The following is a 25,582-nucleotide window of genomic DNA, read 5'->3' as shown; positions in this document are numbered from 1 at the left end:
GTGATGGGGGCTCCGGAAGGACATGAGGCAGAGCTAGATTCTAGAACAGGGAAGGGCAAGCTTCCATGTTCAAAATCAAATGACAGGGACATTACAAATGTGGAAAATTAACTTTTCTGAGTCCTCAGGATGGGGCACCAGAGTCCTGATCAAGCAGAAGTAGCTGGAAGCAAGAGAAGAAGAAGAAGGAGCAAGGTAAAGAGGTATGGAAGGTGCCTTGGCTTCTGAGCCCTTGTCTTGGGGGGAGGAGTGGGCCGGGCTGCCCGATGGGTGGGCTCCTCCCAGGGGAGCTGAGAGGAGCCTGGCCTGCTGCCCTCTCACCCTCCCACCTGTGTCACAAGGACCTCAGCCTTAAGAGTCTTTCTCAGGAGAAGTGGCTCTGTCACAACAATGCTACTGTTTCTTATGTTCTCTCAGGAAATTAAATTGGAAGTGGCTCAGCCCTGCTCATGTTTGATCCCTCACAGACACTGTCTCCTCCTGCAGAAGGCCAGAGAGGGCCGGGGAAGGTCAGTGAGGCGGTGCCAAGGTGGGGGCTGTCTTGGTGCCATTGTGGGATGGATTCCAGCAGCTGGGCACCTCCCCGCCCTCCCACACCCCCTACACGTGGAAGGTTGGTCTCCGGGGAGGGACAGGCCCAAGCCCCCTTCCTCCATTTTCTCCTCTAGATGGCAGAAGCTGTGAGGAGATCTTCACTGGAAATGTTGATTAGGGGGCCACTGCTCCGAGGGCAGAGCTGGGAACTGTGACCCAACCAATCCCCCCAGGCATGAGAGGCCCATGTGAAAGTGTCAGGATGCCTCACCTGACAGACCTGCATCTGTCAGAGGTGTATCTTAGATGGTGTTCGAGATGGCCATTCACTTATCCACGTGGCGCACTCTCGCCTACTGGGAAATGTTGCTCCAAAGCCCTAAGGTTCTGCGTCACTCATCTCTGACTGGGATGGCGGAGGCCCGTCCAGGGTCGGAGAGACGATAATGAGAAGACCCACAGGTCCAGACCAATGTGGGAGGTCCGTGCCTCTTGGAAGTTGGTGGGGGCCTGAGCCGGGAGAGGGGCCACCCATGGGCAGATGTCATGCCACATGCAGCCGTTTGCAAATTCAGAAAAGATATAAAACATTAGGGGGGTGCCTGGGTGGCTCAGTCAGCTAAGCACCTGCCTTCTGCTCAGGTCATGACCCCCGAGTCCTGGGATCAAGCCCCACATCGGGCTCCCTGCTCAGCGGGGAGTCTGCCTCTCTCTCTCCTTCTGCCCCTCACCCTGCTTGTGCTCACTCTCTTTCTAAAATAAATAAATAAATAAATAAATAAATAAATAAATAAATAAATAAAATCGATCTTAAAAAAAAAAAGAAATAAGACTTTAAAAAGTGGAAATGACTTATTTTAGTCAAAGCTTCTTCATTTCATCTCCATCCAAATACCTCAGCAAGTGTCATGTTCAGAAAAGAGAGCAGAGTGGTGTCAAGGATCAAAAGGCAAGGCCTTTTGTCTCTGACCTGCGTGAAATGAATTGTCCAGACTGACAGCTTTGGCCTCCTTATCGGTGGCTGAGGATCACCAGCCAAGCCAAAAAAAAAAAAAAAAAAAAAAAAAAAAAATTGTGTGGGCTTGCCATCCAAGAAGAGAGATCTCTCATTCTTCCCCACCCTTCCCCCTTCTGAGGAGTTCATTTTCTCTTGACTTTACTTAAGCTTCTTTGGGTTCTCGGCCTTGACGAGATTTTTTTAACTTGCTCTGCCAGCAGCCCAAGCTGTTCTACTTTTGTTGGTAATGAGTTCAATTCACATGAGAAGCCAGAGCTTAACTTCTGAGGCATTCGGGCAAGTCCCAGGCGACTCGTCTACAAGTGCCACTTGTCTGAGAATTCCTCTCAAGCCCTGGGACAATTTAGACTTCACTTTCTCCAGAACTCTCCAGACTCTCGATACTCCAGAATAACCAACACCAAAAATCAAAGGGAATTTTCCAATGGGAAGACTTCCAAAGTCACCAAAGACTTGAATTACCTTTCCATAATTGGGAAAGTCCACCAAATAGCAGAGAAATGATCTCTTTCTTTTTCCTCCAGCTTGCTAATCAAAATACTGTCTGCTTCCAATCCAAGGAATGTCATGAGGCCTATTCCCAACGAGCTCAACCCCAGTAATTGGAAGCAGTCCTGCCTCCCCTTTGGTCTTGGGTATTTTCATCGTTGGACTGTTTGAGCCAAGACTTACATTTTGCCAAGGAAAACTTTCCTTTGAAACCTCCATCTTATCCAAACAGAAAGTTGGAATTGACTCTTGGCAGCTCCAGAGATAGCTCTGAGTTATGAAAAATAGTACTTTTGTGTCAGCCAATCCTTGAGATTGTCCCCAGTCTGGGGTGTTGGGGGAGAAGCCTTGCATATGAACCCATCTTTCCTTCCTGTAAACTGATAAATCCAATGCATCTGTAACAAGCTCAGAGACTTGCTGTGTGGCCACATGTCCAGTTTCTTTGACTGTGACCTCCAAATCCTTCTGCTCAAAGAGGTTTGTGAGGCAAAAGAGTGAGGGGCACTTCAGTGACAGGGAAGAACCTTGGGGAGTGGAGCATGTATTCATAAAGGGAACCATGCTCATAGTCAGAAGCCGATGAAAATATGGGAAGCAGTGGGGAGCCTGCTTCTCCCCCTACTCATGCTCACTCTTTCTCTCTCTCTCTCTCTCAAATAAGTAAGACCTTTAAAAGCAACAACAAAAAAAGAAGAACCGTAGAATCTCATAATGAAACATGACCTGAAAGCCCATTGAGTCGGATGGCCCATCTCACGCTAGAATGCCCACACAGCGCAGTACATACCAACGATGGGATGTCATAGCCAAGAGCACAGCTTGACATGCAGGACATGCAGGACATGCAGGACATGCAGGACAGCACGGGGTCACATCCTCCGAAGTGCTAACACATAGCAAGGCACATAAACCACTTTGCCAGTTTAGGGGATGACAGGTGGTTAAGATTATGGGCTCAGAATGCTTGGAATTCGACTCCTTGAGTCTAGACCCTGGCTCTACCACTTACTCCTAGGTGACCTTGGGCAACTTACCTGACCTGCTTTGCCTCAGTTCCTTATCTGTCAAATAGGGGATAAAGATAGTACCTACCTCCTTTGGTATTTGTGAAATCGAAATGAAGTAATATAGGTAAAGCATCTAGATCCTGCCATCCCACTGAATCAGCCAATAGAGATTCCCTTCATTTAAAAGAACTTTTTATTATAAATGATTCTATATATATACAAAAGGATAATTATCAGGATAATGAGCCTTCATGTATCGAAAGAGTGTAATAAACAGCTCACCTAGCTTCAACAGTGATCAACACATAGTCATTCTTGTTTTATCTACTCCCTATCCACCTCATCCCCACCCCAATTATTTCAAAATGAATCATATTGAATCTTAAATTTTTTCAGGTTATATCTCTAAAAAGGGGGACTTTCTGAAAAATTAATAAATTAATAATTGATTGCACTTAAGTCTCTTAATTTATAGCTTCCCCTTCAATTCTTTCTTTCTACTATTTTCCCCTTGTTACTTTTTAGTCTTGAGGTTAGATCATTCACTGTATAATGTTTCTGACAGTCTGGATTTTGCTGATTGCATATCATTTAACATGTTCCTCTTTCCCTCTGTATTTCCTGTAAATTGATAGTTAGATCTGCAGGCTTGATTGATTCAGGTTCAATAATTTGATAAAATTACTTCATGGGCCGTGGTATGTATTTCTATGAGGAGATTCACAGTGTCTGGTTGGTCCTTTTGTTAGATGTTGGCCGTATCAATGATCATTGTCTAGATTTATTAACTCATTGTCAGGTTGCCAAATAAAATACAGGATGTCCAGTTACATTTGAATTTCAAATAAACAACAAATGATTGTTTAGTGTAAGTATATCCCAAGTGTATATATATATATACACTAAGCAATTATTTGTTGTTCATCTGAAATTTATATTTAACCGGGAGTCCTACATGTTTATTTGCTAAATTTGGCAACCCTAATTAGAGGCTGAAAAAATGGTGACATTCTAATTCTATGTGTCCTTCTTTGTTGGTTACAATGCTTTTATACAGAAAAACTTCCCCTTATCTAGTTGATAGATCTGAAATACCAACCGTCTGTGAAAGGAGAATAAATGCTTGATTTTTTCCTTTTATTTATCAATTTAGAAATAATGAGATAGTTCCTTCAATGACCAAGAGAGGTATCATTATAAACTCACGAATATGAATATGTTTGTTATGAATTTCAATCCGTTGCAGTTATTACCCTTTCTGGTGTTTAAATCTCCCATATCTGGTCAGTGAGAATTTAATCTAGTAGGATCCTGAGTCCTTCTGACATGACACCAGAAGTATTTAGTATTTAGCTTGCTTTTTGATATGACAAGATTTTTCGGGCTCATCTTGTATAATACCAACACTGGATCTGGATCAGGCATTTCTTTAAGAAATCTTGTTTCAAAAGGAAGGAAGGAAGGAAGGAAGGAAGGAAGGAAGGAAGGAAGGAAGGAAGAAGGAAGGACTGCATGACAGGATGACTACCACCGAAACTAGAACCTCCCTAATCACTACCGCCAACCATCACCCCCCCACCCCAACAACCTCGAATCACCTCAACTCCCTCCCTCACCCCTCCCCCCATCCCTCCTCGCTCCTCCCCTCCCTCCCTCCCTCCTCCCTCCTTCCTCTTCCCCTTCCTCCCTCCCTCCCTCCCTCCCTCCCTCCTGCCCTTCCCTTCCCTTCCCCTTCCCGCCCCTCCCTGCCCGTCCCGCCCTTCCCGTCCCAGAAGAAAGAAAAATCGTGTTTCCTTTTTAGAGAAAATGGTATTTAGAAAACATAATCTGGGAGCTAGGGCTGTTCCATGCTACTGATTGTTCATTTATTTTTTGTCTTCTCCATACAGAGTCAGTAAATGTGTATTTTTTAAAAGATAATATATAGGGATGCCTGGGTGGCTCAGCAGTTGAGCGTCTGCCTTTGGCTCAGGGTGTGATCCTGGAGTCCTGGGATCGAGTCCCACGTCGGGAGCCTGCTTCTCCCTCTGCCTGTGTCTGTACCTCGATCTGTGTCTCTCATGAATAAATAAACAAAATCTTTAAAATAAAATAAAAGATAATATATATTGGGATTTAATAATAATATTTCCAATACAGATGCAGAACCACAGGTATTTCTTCTCATCAATGGTCTTACATCTGTATGTCCTTTCTCCCATAATAAAAATCCCTATTCTCAAGAACATTCATATAATTTCTTACCAACACATACACAAAAAACAATGGTACAGGTTCACATATCCTGCAACCTCAGAATAACAGTAGAACATCACCAATGACAACATGGTTGCAAAAAATAGCTCCAGGTTTTGTTTCATTTTGTACTTCATTTTGTACTTAGGGCATGTCCCACTAGGGATATAAAAAAAATGTACACTTGTTTTTTTAAGTTACTTGAAGTACTTTCTTGGTGTGGTTATGCTCCAACTGGATATACATTTAAATTCTTTTTTTTCCCTTCATTTTACTTTCTAAATTTTTAGGGATTGCTTTTTTTGTATTTTGTTTTAAGATTATGTAAAAATATTTACATAATTCCAAAGACAAATCTATAAAACATGGTTTATTCAAAGAATTCTAGTGCCTATCCCGGCGTCCTCTACTCTATTTCCTCCCTCCTTTTAAAGGTAAACATGCTATTTTTATGATCTATCCTTTATTGGTTTATCCTTCCATAATTACTTTAATCCAAACAAATACAAAGATATATCTGTATCCTCCTCATTTTTCAAGACTCCACTCCAATATTATTCCTCTGAGGACATACCACCAGGAATAGATTACTCATCAAATTGATTACAGCCAAAAATATATCCTGTCCTCGCAATATACTCATATGGTCACTCTAATTGTTTACAGCTAGCCTCCATTCTGACTGTTCATGGCTCTATTCTAATTGGTTGGTGCCTGAGTTTTATCTGATTACAATTGATAGCATTCATGTCTGCCTCCCTTGGTAGTAAAAGTTGCTAGGGTTTCCTAGAAAGCCAAGGCCAAACCAGCCCTCCTTATGCATTTTTTTTTTATTCCATACATCCACCAGCCTCAATGAAAAGTTGTTAAACTGAATGCATAAATCAGTGCTTATTAGACCTGGATAAGCATCCAAATTACCCATTTCACTTTTTCAGCATTTACAAACGTACAGGTTGCCAAGTTCCACCCAAGATCCACTGAATCAGAATCTCCAAAAGTGGTCACCAAGAATGTGGATTAAATAATAAACCATGATCCTGTTTTACAGCCAGTTTGAGAGCCATTGACCAACTGCCGCTCTGCATAAATGCCCCAGTGGAGCACACACAAGCACTGTGCAACAGATGTGTCTCAATAGATTCTTCCCTCTGCTGTTTGAGATGGTGTGAGTCCGTGTTGGTAAAGCCAAAAAGAAAAGCTAGCCAGTCATTTCATTTACCTTGATGATTTTCTTCAGAGGAAATTTAAAGAAGGATGGAGGGTGGGTTTATGCCTTTGAAAGAGAGTTGGTTGCATCTAAAGGTTAATTACTTTTGAAGGTCACACAGTTTGTCAACACCTAGGATGAAACTGGCTTTGTGATCTTCTGGCCCAGAGCTCTGTCACTACTAGCAAAACAGCTGCTTCCCTTTACCAATCCTAGGATTACCCGAGGGCAGAGATGATACAAATCTTCTCATCCCTTCCTGGGCACGTCCATCCCCAGGCATGACTTGAGAGCCAGAGGGGATCTTAGGGATCTAGTCCAATCTCTAAGGTGAGACAATTGTGGCCTGCATCAGAAGGGCAGTGAAAGGCAGCACTAGGACTAGAATCCAACTCTCCTGCCTTCTTGGCCCATCAGGGCTTTCTCCTTCCCTGGCTGCATGTATGCTCTTTTTCGTTCTTGGGCCGTCACCGATGACAAACCAAACTCCGGAGGCTGCTTTGTGGTATGAAGGGAGCTGTGTGAGAGTCGCGGACATCTAGTTCAGCCACACCACCCAATATCACATTTCTGCAACTATGTAGAAGGCACGAATCAGACCCTATTCCACTTGTCTAAGCTTCAGTGACAAAAGCCACGGCCAGGCCTGTGTCTAGCAAGTGACAACCAGTGTGAGCTGAGAGGAAGAGACGAGTGGGCTGAGAAAATCCCCTCCTCCTACAATAAGTTTAAATGAGCTCTCCCGTCTGATTTTCCTTGCTCATCCTAGCAGTGAAAAGAGGCAGTGGGTGGGTGGGATGGCCGGGGGCGGGGGGCCTCCGAGAAGTCACAGCACACTTGCTTCCTCGGGGCCTGCCTTTTCGCTTTTATCCCCAAGGCTCTCTAGGCCGGAGATAGTCTAATTGGTGTCCTGGTGGAAGGAGATGGCTGCAGAACTTCATAGAAACAAGGTTTAGGGATTTCTTCCATTGTGTTGGTCTACATAATCCTCACCATTCCCTGTCCCCAGCCCGCAGCAGTCTGAACCAAAGGCAAAAACTAGAGGGGGTCCACTTGGTGCATCTGGTGATTTTGGAAAGCTCCAGGGAGGGAGTCATCATGGTAATCGAATGCATCCATTAAACCCAACACTTTCTTTTTAATCACAGGGAGTAGATGCGTGCACACACACAGACAAGCATGCACACACGCGTGTGCACACACACACACACACACACACGGCTACGATGGCCTGTCTCAATGTATATCCAGGGCTCACTCTGGCCTCTCCAGCTTCAACTGTGTGAGGCAAGGCAACGAATGTATTCAGCCCCCAAGAATGCGGTTATGGGGGATGAAGGGAACCAGAGGGGGTAGACAAACACATGCTGGTGAACTTGAATGTGTGCCAGAGAAGGAGGCAGAAGGGCTTTGAAGGCAAGAGTCCTATAGGGATGCTAATGGTGAGTATTTTATTGTGATTATTCTGGGTCTCTTTTTCTCACTGGGATGCACACAAAACTATGACGTGGGATGGGAGCCTCCCGGCTGCTCACGTATTGCCTTTGGAAAAGAGGTCAGTGGTAGAGAAAAGCTTTCTGCCCAAGGCTTTTGGAGAAATCGTTGCTTGCACTGGATTAAGGTTCAAAAGGAAATTTTAGGCTAAAATTTAAGAATCTTTCAGGCTAAAAGTACTGTAAAACTGTAACAGGTGCCAAGAGTATTAGTAATATATTCTAGGCCTTCTTAAAATTTATAAGATGGTAAATGCCTTATCATTAGATGGACTCAAAGAGATAAAGAATGACCACCTACTTGGTCAAGACTTGATTTGGAAATGAGGTCTTTGCAGATGAAATCAAGTTAAATCAAGGTCATACTGGATTAGGGTGGGCCCAGATCCACTGAGCGCTGTCCTTCTAAGGAGGCCGGTGAACACACATGCACACGCTCTACACACGCGCACGTGGATGCAGAGAAGATGGCTATGTGACAAAAAGAGGCGGACAATGACGTGAGGCAGTTACAAACCAAGGACTGCCATGGATTGTGGACAACAGCCAGAAGTTGGAAGAAGTAAGGAAGGCTTCATCCCTAGAGCTTTCAGAGGGTGCAGGGCCCTGCTGACACCTGGACTTCCCACTTCAGCCTTCAGCACTGTGAGAAAAGCAATTGTCATTTTAAGTCACCCAGCTCATGGTCCTTGGTTCTGGCAACTTTAGGAAGCGAACACAAGATCAGACCAAATGCTCCGGAGGGTCTCTTTCCACCACAACAGCTGTAGGCCTAAATCTGGGGGGTTCTTTGTTGGGAGTGGATATGGCAACATCTTTCTGGACTGATTTCCACACAGGCCTGTGATAAGAGAGAAGGAAGCAGGGCTGTGGGTGAGAAGTAGGGAAACGTGAAAGCCACTGTGGTCCTGTTGAGAGAGCACCAACCAGACTATCCTTCCCTCAAGAAGGGGTCCAATTTTGTCATACTATGAAATTCTCTCGCACACCCTTCCCCCTCCTCCTCCTCCTTCTCCATGAAAGTGAAAAACAGATGCATACTTTGTGCTTGCTCTAGGGGACAGGAACCAGACCCCAGTCCCCAGAGCTGTCAAGTGGGATTCCTGACTCAGGAGCGCCATTCATTCCCAAACAATTAAGATAATCCAATCAAAGCTGCAGACAGCACGCACTAATGCCATTAGAGGCAAAAATCTCCCCAAAGCAGTTGGGGGGTGGGGGGGGAGGGGCAACAAAGCCTAGTGGGCTCAGTCTCAAGGTCACTGCCTTCTTCTAGACTGAGTTACCTGAGTCGGATGGCTCTGAGGCAATGCCAGTGGCCTTAGAGGCAGACACCAGTGTCCTTCTGTAGGGAAACCCTGGCCAAAAGTAAAGATAGCATATGCTCAAAGGAAATGGAATCACTCAGAGACTTGAAGGACAGCCCATGCATCTCCACAAACAGTGCATGGGGCTAGACTCAGGAGACAACAGATAGATAGATAGATAGATAGATAGATAGATAGATAGATAGATAGAGATATCCTGGTTTCTCCGTTTATCAGCTGCATCCCCTTGGGCAAAGCACTTAATCTCCTAAACCTCAGTGTTTCATTTAAAACAGGGGGGATCCCTGGGTGGCGCAGCGGTTTGGCGCCTGCCTTTGGCCCAGGGCGCAATCCTGGAGACCGGGGATCGAATCCCATGTCGGGCTCCCGGTGCATGGAGCCTGCTTCTCTCTGTGCCTGTGTCTCTGCCTCTCTCTCTCTCTCTGTGTGTGACTATCATAAATAAATAAAAATTAAAAAGAAAAAAAAATAAAACAGGGACAATTACCCAACTTCCTGTCTTTCTTTGTTGCTCTGAACACCAAAGGTATCAGGATGCAATGCTTCTTGCTTCCCAGAGGAGGAACGCGAGGCCACCTGACCTCCCCAAGGCCACCACCGGTGAGTGACAGACAATGACAGTCGCAGAGAAACCGCCCCATAAATAGCACTTTTTCTTGTGCCAGACACTCGTTTGCAAGACTCTCATTTGACTCTCATAACACTATGATGTCCACATTCTTTTCCTGCTTGACCGCTGGCGGAGACTGACGTTAGCAAGAAGGTGGAACCAGGAATCAAACCCACTCTGAAAACTGGGCTCTTAGCAACTACAACCGAGCCCGTCAATCTCTTTAGAAAACATTTGGCTGCTTCTAACGTACGTGAAAACGTGCTCTCTCTATATTATTATATCAATCATTAATAGTAACTGTTAAATTGTACTGCAGTAGGAGGAGTGGACCTTAGTTTGAGTTTGAAGCTCATCAAAAGCACGAAGGTGATTCTCAGGTCCTGGGATGAGGTGGATCTAGAAATTACAAAACAGTTTGGCGTGTTCTTACATCAGCTCAGCGGTCAACAGGAAAGAGAGGATGGTGCTCTGTTTAAATAAGGCTGGAGGGGCACCCGGGTGGCTCAGTGGTTGACCATCTGCCTTCAGCTCAGGGCGTGATCCCAGGGTCCTGGGATCGAGTCCTGCATCAGGCTCCTTGCATGGAGCCTTGTTTCTCCCTCTGCCTGTGTCTCTGCGTCTCTCTCTGTGTCTCTATGAATAAAAAAAATTTTTTTAAATAAATAAATAAAAAATAAATAAGGCTGGAGGTGTTGGTAGAACCGATAGCAGTGGAACCGAAGGCATCTCTAATGTCTCGAAGGAAGAAACCGTTGTCCTCTGGACCTTTCTTGTGTCATCATGTTCCATGAATGAAAGTGACCCAGGTCAGTGGGGCACAGCGGGGTGGCTCCTGTGGTCAGCCTTAGTGAGGAACCTATATCATGGGTGGTGGTCAGTCCAGGTCCACAGGAAACCCCTGCATCAGAAGCAAGACCTTGCATTGGCTTTTGGCAGGCCGAAGAAAAGTTGGGGTGAAGTGATTACAGATGATGAAGAGCTTCCATTCCCAGCGTTGAGATACAAGAGAAACAGAAGGCATGGTCCTTGCCCTTAAGGAATTTGCAATCTGATGAGAGGCGTGAAGTGCTGAAGGGAAGCAGGAGAGGTCAGAGGGGCCTGTGGCAGGAATGCAGCACCGCAGAACAGACAGGACCCAGGCCTGGGAATTAAAACATCGGAGTTCTAGTATCTTCTCTCCCACTTCCCGGACACGTGATCTATGTATTACTTAACCTCTCCAAGAGAAAGTGCCCTTTGACATCTTGGAAGTGGGTAAAAGCATGGCATTATGGAAGGAATTCAGCAAGCATTTATTAAGTGGCTTTTCTACACCACGCTTGCAGTGGGTAGGAACCACGATTACAGACTCTCACACACTGTAGGAGCCTGAAGTGCCCTTGGCAAAGATATTACAAAAGAGATGGGTCTTGAGAAGGTCCTGGAGATTGCTGACGCATTGGATGGCTGGGGGACTTGAAGGGGGACGACACATTCCAGACTGCAGGAATCACATGGGCTGAAGTTCAGGGGGTAAAGGGAGCTTAGCGATTTCAAGGGACTGATGGGGAACCAGTATGCCTAGGAGGTGGATGGGTAGGTGTGGTTAGAAATAGACTGTGCACAAAGGGTAGGGCAGGATTCTGAAAACCCTTGAAAGATGGCCTCGATATCCTCTGATATTATAGTTATGGGTGTTATTTTTATTCAAGGGAAGAAAAAAAAAAAAGAAAAGAAATGCGTGCTGCTCACCCAAACATCAGGACATTCTGTTCCTCTGTGATTGTGCTTCGTGAAAATGCTCTCCAGCAAAAAAAAAAAAAAAAAAAAGGGAAAAAGAATGATTAAGGGAAAAATATAACTAGAGCCACATTGATTTCAACTCCACTGAAAGCACAGCAGGAAGAAGTCGTTGTGTTTGCCAAACTCCAGAAAAAGACACAATTGATGGGGGGGGAATAGTGGGGGGGGGGGCGGGGGGGAGGGGGAGAAGCAAGAGATGGGAGATGAGGAGGGGGGTTTTATTCTCCCAAGAAGATGTAAATAATGGCAAGGTATAGGGCATGGAAGGGGAAATTACTGTGACAGGGCCTTTTTAGGGAAGAAACTAGAACTAAATACACGTTCCTTTAGTCCTCATCTTTCATTCAACTCTCCAGTTACATGGGGGCTCCCTGGAGCTGATGTTTCCCCCTTTCCTGTCACAAGTCGTCATTGACTGGAGCCCATCACTTCAAAATAATGGCCTGCAATTCCTCCATTGTTGTGATTAATACAGGGTAATAATTATTAGCCACACTGGAAACCGCAGAGGCGAGGTAGGGCTGCCAGGCTGCCGGGCTTTATGGAAGCCAGGAAAGTTCCCTGTCATTCCACCAGGGGGGGTTACATCCCCGAGAGACCAGGGAAGGCTTTCTGCTCTCAGCTTCTCCAGGAGGCCAAGACCTGGGGCTCTCTCACCCCCCAGCCCGTTGGGGGGCAAGGGGGCGGTGCAGTAGCCTGGGCTGGGATTTGCCCTAAAGCCAAGACCTCATAGAACCACACAAAATAGGAACCCCACAAGAAAGACAGAAGGCTGGAGCTCCAGGGTCGGGGTTGGGAGGGGTGGGGGGAGAGAAGGGAGAAGAAGGTGAATGAATATAGGATACCCACCCGTCCCCTACTCTCCAGCCTTTGAAACATCAGGAAATATTGTCAGCTGAATGGATCGAAGGGGCTGGAGCCACCCGTGACTCAGGAAGATTCATAACCCCAGAGCCCTGCACAGAAGAGTTTATCAAAGGCAGGCCGAGAGAGAAATCATCCCACTTGAGACAATTCAAAGGCAAAATCCTATTTCTCAGCTCTGTCCCTGTATTGCAGTCCCTCGTTGATGTTTTTAGGCGCTGGGCTTTCTTAGCCAATACAAGGAGGCTTTGTGTGTCCCCCATCCTTCCTTCATTCTCCGAGTTCAGAGGTGGAGCGAGAGCGGTGAGGCAGTATGGGGGGGACAGGGGAGTGTGGAGCCCAATTCTTACAGCTTACAGATGGGGGTTGGGGGTTGGGGGTCAGGAGGGAGACCAGGGCCTAGGGAGGGGGCTTGTGAGAGGTCAGGGAATACAGAAGCAGGATCAGAACCCAGGTCTCCCGGCTCCCAAGAGAGGGGGCTCCAACCTCTGTTTTTTTGGGGGAAATCACAGCCTTTTCACTCCGAGTACACAGAAGCCATTTCGGAAGACAGACACCGTGCTGTGACCCCAGAGGGAAACAGGAGGAAAGTCAGAAGAGAAAGGTGGCCACAGAGCATTGCTCTTGTTGTCCTTCGCTTCCCGTGTCATGCTCTACCTGGGACACCCGGCAAGAGACGATCTCACAAGAGGAATCATAAGAGACTGATGCTGGGGGAAAAACCTGGATCTTTCCTTCTAGGAATTCGAAACTCGGAGGACAGAAGGCAATGTTAAAGCGTTTTATTCCAGTGTCTCTGAACCGTTCCATGATGCCGGTGATGAGGCGGTGGCTTCCCACTGGCCAAGCGCTCATGACATTTCTGGATTATTTCTTTCCAGACTTCAGTAGTTCACACACACCCTGCCCTCAGTGTGCAGCATCGGAGCAGGCGCTGGGGCCTCACTTAAGCAGTGTTTGCACGGGGCAATGGACTTGACCCTCTGCAAGCCTCCTCTCCGGGTGAGGTCCCACCTACCTACCGAGAAGCTCCCGGCAGAGCAGGGATCACCCCTGCAGGGCCCTGGACTGGCCCCCAAGTGTCTGGGGTGAGGCCTCCCAGACTCCCCCCAGCAGCTGCTGTTCACGGCCTTCTGCAGACCAGAGACAGGCTCCTGGGACCAGGTCTCACTTTTCGGGCACCCCTCCCGGTCCTTCCCAACCTCCCAGGGGCTCCGTCCCTGGGAGGGCCTGGGCGCTGTGTTAGGTACGGCACGCACCAGTCAGGAAAGACAGGTCAGCGGCTGGGGGCAGACAGAGGAGAGGGTAATGTTCCATCCCAGAAGACCTTGCAGTTAGAGGCAAGAAGAAATTCTTCTGCTATCATTCTTGTCTTTCTTTCTCCCCTAATTAGGAGGAGATGTAAGTTCAATTCTGTTGGGGTTTGTAGGGCACAGACGCAATCAAGGGGAAGGCAAACGCCGGTGTTTTGCTCACCGTGCTCCCTGTGGGTTCCCACAAAGATCGACTGGCAGGTTCTCTCTAAGGGGTGGGGGTGACACACGTTGCACCCAATTATCCCATTATTTTGAAAGGCAGGCCTGGCCACCTATGTGGTGTTGCACAGGGCAGAGGTGACATAAGCTAGTGGAGATGTGCATGCGCTGGCAACTCCTTCCCTCTGGGCCAAGTCTCATTGTTAAACACACACCCTGCAAAATGGGGAAGAATTGAGCTCATTAATATGATTGTTTATAATAATCATGGTAGCTACTACAACATGCTCTCCTTTGTAAGAGAAGATGACACTCCTGACCCTCAGGAGGGTGGAAGCTTTCCCTGACTCATGATGAATCTGCGGGAGCCCTCCTGCTGCAGGGTCCGGGTCACTGGCTAGTGCACAGCTAAGAGGGATGAAGCCCAGTGCCTCCCATTTCCTGGCATCTGAAGTATGGACGCCCACATTCTCAGCACTTTCGCCTCCTCAGAAGACAACATAACTGGAGAAAAAGGATGTCAGATAAACCTGGGTTCAGATTCTGACCACACCACGTGCTACCTGGGTGACCTTGGCACCAACGGCTTGACTTTCTGGTCATCAGTTTCTGCATCTGTAAAACAGGGTGATGGTACTTACCTTGTAAGATTGTAAGATCACCTTACATTTGTGAGGATTACGTATCATATGTGTTTTCTCCCAAGCACTGCGATTGAGAGAGGGTGGGCACCCAGCGCATGCTGGCCTGTACCATTGTACGTGGATAATTATAAGCAACTGAAGGGAAGGTATTATTTTGTCTAAGGAAAGAAACCTGGACAAACTGATAGTTTCCTATTGGTTCTTAGGGTTTCTTTCTTTCTTTCTTTAAAGATTTTATTTTATTTATTTATTTATTTATTTATTTATTTATTTATTTATTGAAGAGAGAGACGGGGAGACATTGCACATGAACAAGCAGGGGAGAGGTGGAGGGAGAAGCTCCCGGCAGAGCAGGGATCCCGATGCAGGGCTCGATCCCAGGACCCTGAGCTGAAGGCAGATGCTCAGCCGACCGAGCCATCCATGTTCTTAGTTTCTGATCTCAAAGGTACAAACCGTGCTGGCTCCGTCCCCTTGGCTTTGGGTGTGTTCACTTCAGGATCCTCAGAAAGCCTGGAGGCCCAGTTCCAGCTGAATCTCCGAGAGCAACCGTCACCTGAGCCAGCCTGGGCCATCGGAGCCCAGAGATCAGTGTGGGGCTTCTTGGCAAGCGAGGGCCACCGAGCAGAGGAGGACCTCAAAGGAGCAACCTGGTAATGCAACTCAGGCCATGGAGGTCCACTCCGTTCTAATTCCTGTACAATTAAGGAGTGTGCACCGAGGCACCCAGGCCACTCTGCCCGCCTGGAGGTGTGGGTGTATGTGGGCTGCCTAGTAAGAAGCACCAACTCCCATGTGGATGTGCTTTGTGCTTTTGGGGGGCGAGGTTAGACACAGAATCCATTTTAGTCTGTAGCATTTTCTAGTGGAGGCGTGGGAGGGAAAGAGGCCCAAAGTGATGGGGAGGCAATGCAGCCACCCCACAAGCCAAAGGGCATTCCTTTTCTTTTTTTTTTTTTTTTAAGATTTTATTTATTTATTTATTTGACAGAGCAAGAGATTGAGAGAGAGAGAGAGAGAGGGCACACGAGTGGTGGGGAGGGGCAGGGGGAGAAGGAGAAGCAGACTACCTGCTGAGCAGGGAGCTCAATGCAGGCCTCGATCCCAGGACCCTGAGATCAAGACCTGAGCTGAAACCAGGGGTCAGACGCTTAACCGACTGAGCCAACAAGGATTTTTCTAACAAGCCCAGCTATTTTCCCTGGAAAACCGAACAAGAGCATGAACTGCAATTCACAGCGGTGGGGAAGGGAAGTTTGCTCTGGAAGGAATCGCTAGGTTTTAAGACAACCTCCCCATCTGCCTGCATAACTGGCTCCAATTCACAGCCAGTATCTTATCTGATTCTTGTCAAGCAGAGTATGCGAGGCGACGGATACTGTTTCCACTTCATAGATGGGGAAACTGAGGCACGGAGGGGCTTAGCCAGGGACTGCAGGACCAAATGAATAGTGTCTCCTTTTTTTGGAACCTCTCAGAAAAAAATAGAAGAGAAAGGCCCTTTCTCTGACTCCCAGTGCCAGGCCCAGAGCAGCGGCCAAAATGGTGAGCAGAGGACTTCGCCCAGCCCTCACCTTCCACGCCCAAAGCCCAGCAGTCCAAACTCCCGCCCAACCTCCTCCCGTGTGCATGAAGGATTCCCGTGGATTGTTCCAGGGAATTGCTTAGGTGGGTTTAGGCTGCAACTGGCTGGGCCTCCCAGAGAATATTGTCCTCGCAGAACAGCATACTAGAAGGATGGGAGGGAGGAGGGGCTTCGGCAAAGAGGGCGAGGTATACAGGACATAAGCTCCGCTTGTGGGAGGTTTAGTGAGAAAGGAGTGAAATCCTGCCTTGTTTGATCTGGAGCCTTAACAGGCTCGCTACTGTTTAAAGTACACAGGAAAGCGGGATTTGTGAAGAGATGAGAGGGGAGGCAGGAGGGGGGTGACATCTTTATGAATGGTACTGAGAACCCCGGAGCAGGTGCCCCGTTGCTGTGTCCTGGGCCCGTGTCCCCACTGCCTAGCCTGAGGCTCACCACTCTGGCATCCCAGCAGCCTCTCCTCCATTCATGGGACTTGGCCCACACGCTCCAGTTTGGCCCGTCAGAACAATCCCTTTGTTCCTAACAATGTGGGGGGTAGAGGAGGCTGCTGCTTCTGCACTGTGGCTGCCTGACAGTGTCCGCTGGGCCAAGGTGAAGTACGGCATGGGAGACAGAGGGGCCCACCCACAAGGGGAATGTGTCCCTGTCTCGAAATGTGAAGTCTCGGGGTGAGGGCAAGTGAGAGGGGACATGAGTTTGGAGGAGAGATAGCTCGAGATGGTGGTGGCGGCAGTGGCCTGAGCTTTGGGAGCTAGACGCAAGCCTGGGTACAGATCACGCACCACCCGAAGGTCACACGATGGCAGTGGCAAGCATGAACCCCGACCTCCGACCACCAGTCAGGTCACGCGGCCTCCCAGGCCCAGCCCCCATCCCACTCCAGGCACCCTAAATATATGCACACACACACACACACTCGCAGGCAGCGTTCCCATGCAAAACGCGATGGCTTGCCACCCCCCTCAACCCCCCCCACCACCACCTCTGAAAGGGAGCAGACTTAATGCTGAAAGCCTGCCAAAGTGTGGCTGGCTTCCAGCACCAAAAATACCTCCCGGGATCTGAGGGGCTACTGCGCTGGCGTCTATTTGTGGGGCTGGAGCTGCTGCAGTGGCAGAGAGAGGACTCCCTCTGGGGATCGGCCGGTTGCCCATTTGGGCCTATTCTCCCCAAAGTCTAAGGCTCGCTTTCCAGAGCCTGAGGAGGCCTGCTCAGTCAGACTTGCCCTCTGCAGGAAAAATACTTAATCATTTTACTCACCCCCCAACACACACACGAAAAAACCTTCAGCTCCATTTCTAGAATGCTGTTGCCTTGTCCTCTTCTACTTGTCTAATCTTTTTCCCCAAGTCACCCATCTAGTGACAAACAAAGAATAAGCAGGGGGCCCGGGTTAACAGTGCAGCAGCCACAGGTGGCTTTGCAAGAGTGAGGCTTCAGGAGCACGGCGACCAGCTGAGGTGCGTGGGTTGCGGTGGAGGAGAACCCTGTTGGGCTTGCAAGGATTTTCCAAAGATGAGTATTTGACATAAGATAAACAGATGCCCATCCATCCACCCATCCATCCACCCATCCATCCATCCATTCATCCATCCATCCATCTTTCCATCCATTGATTCGATAAGTATTTATTAAATACCCACTGCTTGTCCAGAACTGTGCTGGGCTGTGACTGTCTGCCCTTGTGGAAATGAAGGATGGACTGCAAGGCATCGGGTTGAGGTTCCGTGGGCCCCCAGGGACTACGGGTTTGACACCAGCTGGACAGGATGAGGAAGAAGACACAAAAGTCTAGATAGATACCAGAAAACTCAAGTTCCAGAAAAACATAGGCAGGTCTGAGGGGTATGGAGCCTATTAGCATGATCGGTAGCATGATGTCTTTAAAAAATACTCGTGGAAGAGATGGTCATGTACTGTATACAATTCCATTAAAAGAGGAAATATCATAAACTTATTGTTAATAAGTAATATTTGTGGAATGAATGAATGAATTCCCAGTGATCTAGGGACGTGCTTAGTGAAACCCCTTTAAAGACCAAAGGCTCATTTATATTGTCATCGCCTCATGGGATGTTATATTTCAATACAAATCATGAACTCCAGTTGTTATTTTTTAATTCCCAAGATATATTGTTATAATTATGTGCTTAACTAATAAGGTCCATATTTGTTCTAGCCTATTGGGACTAAAAATATGAACAAATCTTTCCATTTTAATGATGTTATTAATTCTTCCAATGGTTTTACATAGGTCTATTTTAATTCCATCAACTATCTGAAGGTTGAAGGTAGAAAGTCCCATCTCCTAGATGGACATACTGAGGCCCAGAGATGTTAAGTGGGCTTCCACCAGGGTACCGCCCAGTAGACCAGATTAGTGTTCCTCCAGCTGCTGTGCTGACCGTAGGTACCCCCATAACCTCACAGGACTCAGATCTTAGACCTTGTCCAGTGACGATGTGGGAACTTGGTGACACTGTGTCATGCTGCCTGCAGTGTGTTCTCTCACCTGTCTCCTCTCTCTCTTCCCTGCTCTCTCGCCCTCTCCCTTCATTTGGGAAGCACAGGGATGGCTGAGGACGAAGCATGGGGTGAGTAGAAGGATCTGTTTCATTTTACCCTGTCTTTGCTCCTGGTTCTAGCCTTTATTTCTGGATCGTGGGTGGGGGAGGTGGTATTGGACGAGTATTTAAATTTTATGATAATCTTCCCAAGATGTGATTAAGTTGAGGCATGGGGTAGAGACGTGACCCCCTTCCAGGGTCACAGAGCATTTGATTTAGAACCAGAAGGTCCTAATTTTCAGCCACAAGCTTTATCAGTTGGGTGTTTTCAACCCTACCGCTGGCTGTGTTGGGTGTATTTGGCCAGACTGATGTTCCACGTATCAATCAGATGGGAGAAATGCTGTTCCAAAATTCCTAGCATCTTCTTCAAATCATATTCTTTAATAAATTGCGATTTATATTCAGTCTACTCAGAGATAAGAGGGTAGACAAGACTGTCTGGATGGGGAGACAAGACCTACTTATAAAGAGAAATAAATAATAATATGGGGTAACTTATGATAATTGCCTGGAGGGGTGCCAACAATAAACACCAAAGAAGTGTGAAGGAAAAAAAAAAAAGCAGGTATGGATCAGGGAAAAGAGCTTAGACAGATTCTATGTGGCTCCACAGGACACAACCAGGAATAACCAGTGAAAGTCACAAGGAGATAAATTTCAGCTAATTACAATGATGAGAGAACTTTTGAAGAATTAAGTAATTTCAGTCGATGAAGGAAAGCCTAGAGTTTCCTGCACACACATCCTACACGGTGTTGAGTGGACGACTGTGTAAGACCCCTCGCGGGCCTAAATGCCCAACTACCACCACCCCTTTTCCTACGCTCCTGCTCAGGGAATTTCATGGACTCCCTCCAGGCTTCCCAGGAGTGATTTTTTTTTTTTAATTTAATTTAATTTTTTCTGTTTATACCACTGAGGACTGTGGCCACGAGAGGGCAGTAGATGGAGCTTATCCGAATACTTGAACATATTGAGTAAACTCGCTGTGCTCTCGGCTCGAGCAGGGACTACGCAGATCCTGCGAGCTCACTGGGGTCTAGCTTGCAGGCCTCCTTCGGAAAGCCACGTCCAGGCCCTGCGGACACCAGGAGACTACATGGCACCGAATCAATGGTCGTAAAGGCACCGAGGCATCGCCATCCGGAATCCAGAGACAGCTCACCTTAGGTCATTAAAATAAGTTATCTCACCTCCACCTCTGGTTCCCCCTGCCAGACAAGCTCGGTGGGGCCTGAATGTGGAAAGCGCCCCTCTGGCCCCCCACCCCACCGCACCCCACCGCACCGCACCTCACCTCACCCCCCAAGCCTTGCCAGGTGCCCAGGATCCCAAATAGAGCTGGACGCTCCAGCTTCAGAGCAAAAGCTCACCTTTGCATCACAAAAACAATAATTCATAACAACTTCAGACCTCACCTGACAGCGTGTTGGCTTTTAGAAATCCACGAGCGAGGCCGGGCGGGGGGCGGGGGGGGGGGCATTTGCTGCCACCAATTCCAATTCCGAGGCCCTCTGTTCTCAACCCCACGGGCCGCACCCGCTCCTCCCCACTCACCCCGTCACTCGCATTAAAGATGAAGAGGGACGTGTGCGGGATGGACGCGGTGACAGGTGGTGCTAAGGGGAGGTGGGGGGGCACCTCCCCACTGCCCTCACCTACTCTGCGGGCGGGCGGGCGGGCGGGCGGGCGTGCTGGGCTCCGCGCACTGGGGGGTGCGGGGGTGCGGAGTCGATGGGGGGTGCTGGCGGGCTGCGGTCTCAAGGCCTCCCCCCAGTCCCCAGCGCCCCCGCCCCTTGCAGGATTTCGTTGCCCCCTTGGCCACTTAAGGTGGCCGGCGGGTCCGGGCTGCGCAGGGCGCAGGGCGTGCAGCCCGGCGGCCTCCGGGTGCCAAACCCGGTTGTCCTTTGTTGACAGCTCGCGGAGGCGGCGGTCGGGGCGGGCGGGGGCGCGGCGGGGGCGCGGCGGGGGCGCGGGGGGGCGCGCGGCGGTGCCAGGGGCGGGGGCGGCCCCGGGCGCGGCCGGCAGGGAGCGGGTTAACGCGCGCGGCCTCTATGATAATGAGCTGCATGGTAATATAGGGAGGCCGGCGCTCAGGGCTCCGCCGCCGCCGCCGCCGCCGCCGCCACCGCGGGAGCCGGAGCTGCCGGAGCCGCCGGAGCCGCCGGAGCCGCCGGGCGCAGCGGCGTCCGCGCCGGGCTGGAGCGGGAGGGCGGCCGGGGCGCAGCGGCAGGGGCAGGGGCTCTGCCACCGGGAGGGCGAGCGGGCCCGAGCAGACCCCGCGGGCCGGGCAGCGGCGAGCAGCCGAGCGGGGCCCCGCCGCCGGCCGAGCCAGCCCCGAAATAGATCTGGAAAGCCAGGCTCCCGGAGGAAATGGGACTGTGACCGAACCGGGCAGCGAGAAGGGAAGGAAGCAGCGCCGGGCTTGCTGATGTCAGAGCAGCCCGGAAAGTCGCGCTGGAAAACCCTGAAGGCAGCCGGGGCTCCGCCGCTCCCGCCGCAGGGACACCCACGCCGCCGGGCCCCCGCGCGCGCCCCCCCGCGCCTCCGGCCACAGCGCGCGGCGGGGCACCGAGGGCGCGCGGCCCCGAGCCCCAGGGGCCCCTCCGGGGACACGGACGAGGGGCCGGCGGCTGGACGTGCAGCCCCGTATGCATTCGGACTCCGCGTGGATTTGGCCGTGCCCGTGACCGCGAGCTGCGGGCAGCGACAGGGGCAGCCCGGCGGCCGGGGCGCACCGGCCGGGAGCGGAAGGACGGACGGACACGTCGGCCGAGCTGGGTAAGCGGCGCCTGCCTGCGCCTGTGCCCGAGCGCGCGCGCCCCGCCGCCCCTCACCACCCCCCCCCGCCGCCCCCCGCCCCACCCCGGGGGGCTCGGCCACTTTGGCGGGCTGCGCGCGGGGCTGCGCGCGGGGTGCGCGGGGGGTGCGGGCGGACCCCGAGCTCCCAGCCGCCGACCCCGCCCGGGGCTGCCCGACCGCCGCGGGCTCCCGGGGGCGAGGGCGCTCCGCCGTGCGTCTCGGCCGGCCGCGCACCTGCTGGCCCTCGGCGGCCCCCGGCAGCGCGGGGCGGCGGGGCGGTCCCGACAGCCCGGAGCCCGAGGCCACCGTGGCCCGCACTGGGCTCGGCCTGGGGGCGCTCCCCGCGGGGGTGCCGGGGCCGCCGGTTGTCGCTTCGGGGCAGGGGACTTGGGAATGGAAGGGAATGCATGGTCTGCGCGGGGTCCCTGAGCCCCCCGGGAGCGAGTCCAAGGCACGGAGTGGGGACAAGTGCTCCATGCGCCTCGCTGTGCTCCCTCGTGGTCAGACGCCCGTTGGCACCATCCCCGGGGGAGGGGGGAGCAGCGCGCCGGGGCCGGGGCCGAGGGCTGAAGCGGGAGCTTGCCCGCCCGGGATCCGAAAAGCTCCTCCTAAACCATTGGAACATATTTCCCTCCATGTGTTCCTTCTTGCCCCACCCCACAAGTGAGGTAGGGGTCTTGGAACATTCCGACCCTTTTTTATCTACCCCACAGGTAGTCTCTATAAATGTTGATCATGGTCTGGGTGAGCAAGGAAAGAGTCCTCAGAAACTACCCTTCCAGGTCCACCTGTTTGGGGTGACCCTGGCCTTAGGAGTAGCTGTCGGCGCAAACTCAGCTCTGAGTGACAGATAATGGGGGCGGGGGGGGCGAGGTGGGTAAAAGGCTTGGGCTTCCAGGCCCGTTAAGAGTCCAGGAATGAGAGCCCCCCCCCCCCCCCCTGTGAAATGGGCAGTGGAATCTGATCAGGTCTCCTGTAGGAATGCAAGATCCTAGGGGAGCAGTTGCATACCAGAAGTGTCCATGAAAGGGACATAGGGACAGGACCGGTTTGAGGGAGGGGGGCTGCCAGCTATAGCTTGTGGCCGTGATTTGAGGCGGGGGGCGTCTAGCGGCTCAGAGGAACCCACAAAAATTGGGGGATCCATTCATTCCCTTCCTGCTATTCACAAGCACAGTGGACAAGGTCCGGGAGCCGCTGACTAAGATGGGTGTCTGGGCTGGGTTGGACGTTTTAGGACCGGGAGTCAAGTTCAGCCCTCCCCTCCCCAACACAGAAGCAGGCTCCTGTCTTGCTGGGCTTCTTTCCCAGACCTTGAAACTTCATTCTTCCCTCTGGGCAGGCTTTGGATTCTGGGGCCTTCCACAGAGCGACAGAGCCCCGGAAGAGATAGCTCTGGCTGGAGGAATTCAGCTATTCCTAATTGAAATGCACAACTTTTGTGCAATCACCCCAGAAAGCTCCCGGAGTTGCTAGCAGTCCTCTCTCCTCTGACCTCCTGGCAAGAGAGAATTCATTAACTTCCCTCTCACCTCACACAGCACCGTTTGAACTAATTACCTGTGATCTCTCCTCCTTGGCCTGGGGTGGGGGGTCGTGGGGGGGGTGGAGTGAGGCAAGAGAGTAGAAAACTGAGAGCAATCTGTCAAGATATCCCAGTGAGGTTGTTTTTCTTTTCCCTTCTTCCACCTGGCATGTCCGCCTTTCCCGGGACCCTTCCTCATCCTAGAACTTGCCCTCCCTGCATGACCTGAAGGAGCCTTCCCTTCTGTCCCCCAGGCCCCCAGCCGACCCTCTTCAGGGACCCGCTGATAAAGGGAGGGCAATGCAGGCTGCCCTCTCTGCTCCCTCACTGTCCTCAGCAAATTGCATTAGGACGGGGCAAATTGGCTTGCAAAGCAGTTAAATGGAAATGACATTTGGAGCGAGGTGCAGTGGGGATGCTGCCGAGGATCAGCAGGATCCGAAGGGGTAAAGTAAAGTAGCGGAAGGTCTCCTCTGCCCAGGGGTCATGGGTCTGGCTGGAGAACCCCTGCCCCCATCCCGGTCTCTTTAATAGGACGGGAGGATCGGGGTACCTCACACCCTGTAGTAGAGCAGAGGGGCTGGTTGGCCTTTCAACCCAAGTCCAAATGAAGAGCAAACTGTGGTGTTACGTGTCCATCCCCCAAAAGAAACCATGTCATTATCAGATTGGTGACTCCCATTTCGGAGCTGGCCTGAGTACCTATCCCTGTCCCCCCAGAGCTGGGGAGCACCTACCCTCCAACATGCTTGACCAGCCAAACGCTTGCAGGTGTAGTAAATGTAAAAGTTCACCATCTGGAATCCTGGAGTCTGTGCTTATAGCATGAGGTTAAAAAAGAAAACTGTCAAAGAACAGCTACTTCTCCACTGGACCCCTTTCCCATTTGCCAATACTTCCGATGAGCCCGTTCATCTTTATTTCATGGGCACGTTACAAGAAGACACAGGCGCAGGAGGGGAAACCAGTGCCACAGTTAAATATCCAAGGCGCCAGCTGGCAGCAGCCGAAACTCCCCAGTTCGGGTACTATGGAATATTTATGGTGCTGGAGTTGTCACTGTTTGGGGGTTTATAGTCGCTATCCTGCCTCCTTTTCTACAGCTGCCTCCCCAAGATATGAGGTTTGTTGTGAGGGGAGGCAATTCCTGTCCCCAGCAGCAGCAGCTCCCCCACCCCACCCCCCAGCTGTCTCTCTGCATTGCCACACAGCTGTCTCCACTCACACACAGACTGGGGCCCGATATACTTCTGTCCATCATGGCAAATGGAGAGGTAAGGAGCTCCAAGGCAAGCCGAAGCCCCTACACCCACCCCACCCCCATTCTGGTCGTAAAGAGACTGGAGCATTGTGTTACAGTCTGTTAACTACAAATAATTCAGGACTGTCCACAGGGAGACTGGCTTCGAGGTGTTGTCGCTTTGCAGCTCGTCTGCACCCCACCCCCATCACTACCACCCTCACCCAGGGCCAGTCTGCTATCAATTCATTATATGTGAATATTCTTTTTCTCCCCTTCACATATGCTCAGTTCCAACAATGATGAATGGAACGGATTCCCTTATGGGAAACAGTTTTTTCACTTAGTTACAAAGATTTCATGCCTGATTAGAGTACATGAAGGCTGGGTGTGCGTCCACTTCTTTTTTGGTCATTTCGAAAGGTGAGCCCTGCGGAGACAGAGAAAGGCAGTTCTTCCCGGGGTCAAACGGCCGGTCCCAAAGGCGCCCTGGGAGGGATGGATGGTAAGAACGGGGACACCCCTTTTCTCCTCGGCTTAGCCCTCGGGCTCTCCGGGGCCCCATTCCCTGGCACTGGGGCATATGGAACCTCTTTATCTAGCTCCACACTGTTCCATCTGGAATTCGAGGGCAGAAATAGAGGCGAGAAAGTTCTTTGTTGGGGAGCAGTGTCCCTACCGGGCAAGAGTGTAAAGGAAGCGGAGGAGGGGAGGGTGACAGCTGAAAGAGCAGGCTTAGGCCTGAGCAGTGCAGAAGTTCCCTGCTCCTAGAGTTGGTTAACCATTAACCCCGTGCCCGGCCTGGGCCAGATCTCCTGCTCAGGGGAAAAGATAGGTCTCAGAAACCCAGAAGCCCAGCAGGTGTTCCCTGCATCCCCCTCTGGCTCAGCGGAACATTTGTTCTGTCTCCCCTCCTTGCTCCAGCCAGAGGCTCAGTCCTGGCCCCGACCTACCCTCCCCCACCCCCACCCGCCTTCCCTGGCAGGGGCACCCTCTTCCCACCCCCTGCCAGCTGTCCCTTCACCCAGGCATTGCCTGTTGTTTCATGGCAGCGTGCATCTCAGCCACCAGGAAGCAGGGAGGGGGGCTGGTGGAGAGAACTGATGGAGGGGAGCAGACCGGTTCCACTCAAGACCCTAAAGCCAGAGCGCCAAGCTCACGT

The 25,582-nt window shown here is 50.8% G+C and overlaps 1 protein-coding gene across 1 annotated transcript in view; it reads left to right on the top strand.

Annotated features, from left to right (window-relative positions):
- The first annotated feature begins 21,449 nt into the window (after positions 1–21,449).
- PLXNA2 (plexin A2) overlaps positions 21,450–25,582 on the top strand; it is a 205,642-nt gene continuing 201,509 nt past the window's right edge. The window contains exon 1 of the mRNA XM_038542031.1: positions 21,450–21,634. The gene's annotated coding sequence lies outside the window, so the exon portion shown is untranslated. The remainder of the gene's footprint in view (positions 21,635–25,582) is intronic.

Source organism: Canis lupus, chromosome 7 (assembly GCF_011100685.1).
Source record: "Canis lupus familiaris isolate Mischka breed German Shepherd chromosome 7, alternate assembly UU_Cfam_GSD_1.0, whole genome shotgun sequence".
In the NCBI taxonomy this organism is placed as follows: domain Eukaryota; kingdom Metazoa; phylum Chordata; class Mammalia; order Carnivora; family Canidae; genus Canis; species Canis lupus.
This window is presented reverse-complemented; position numbering and strand designations above follow the sequence as displayed.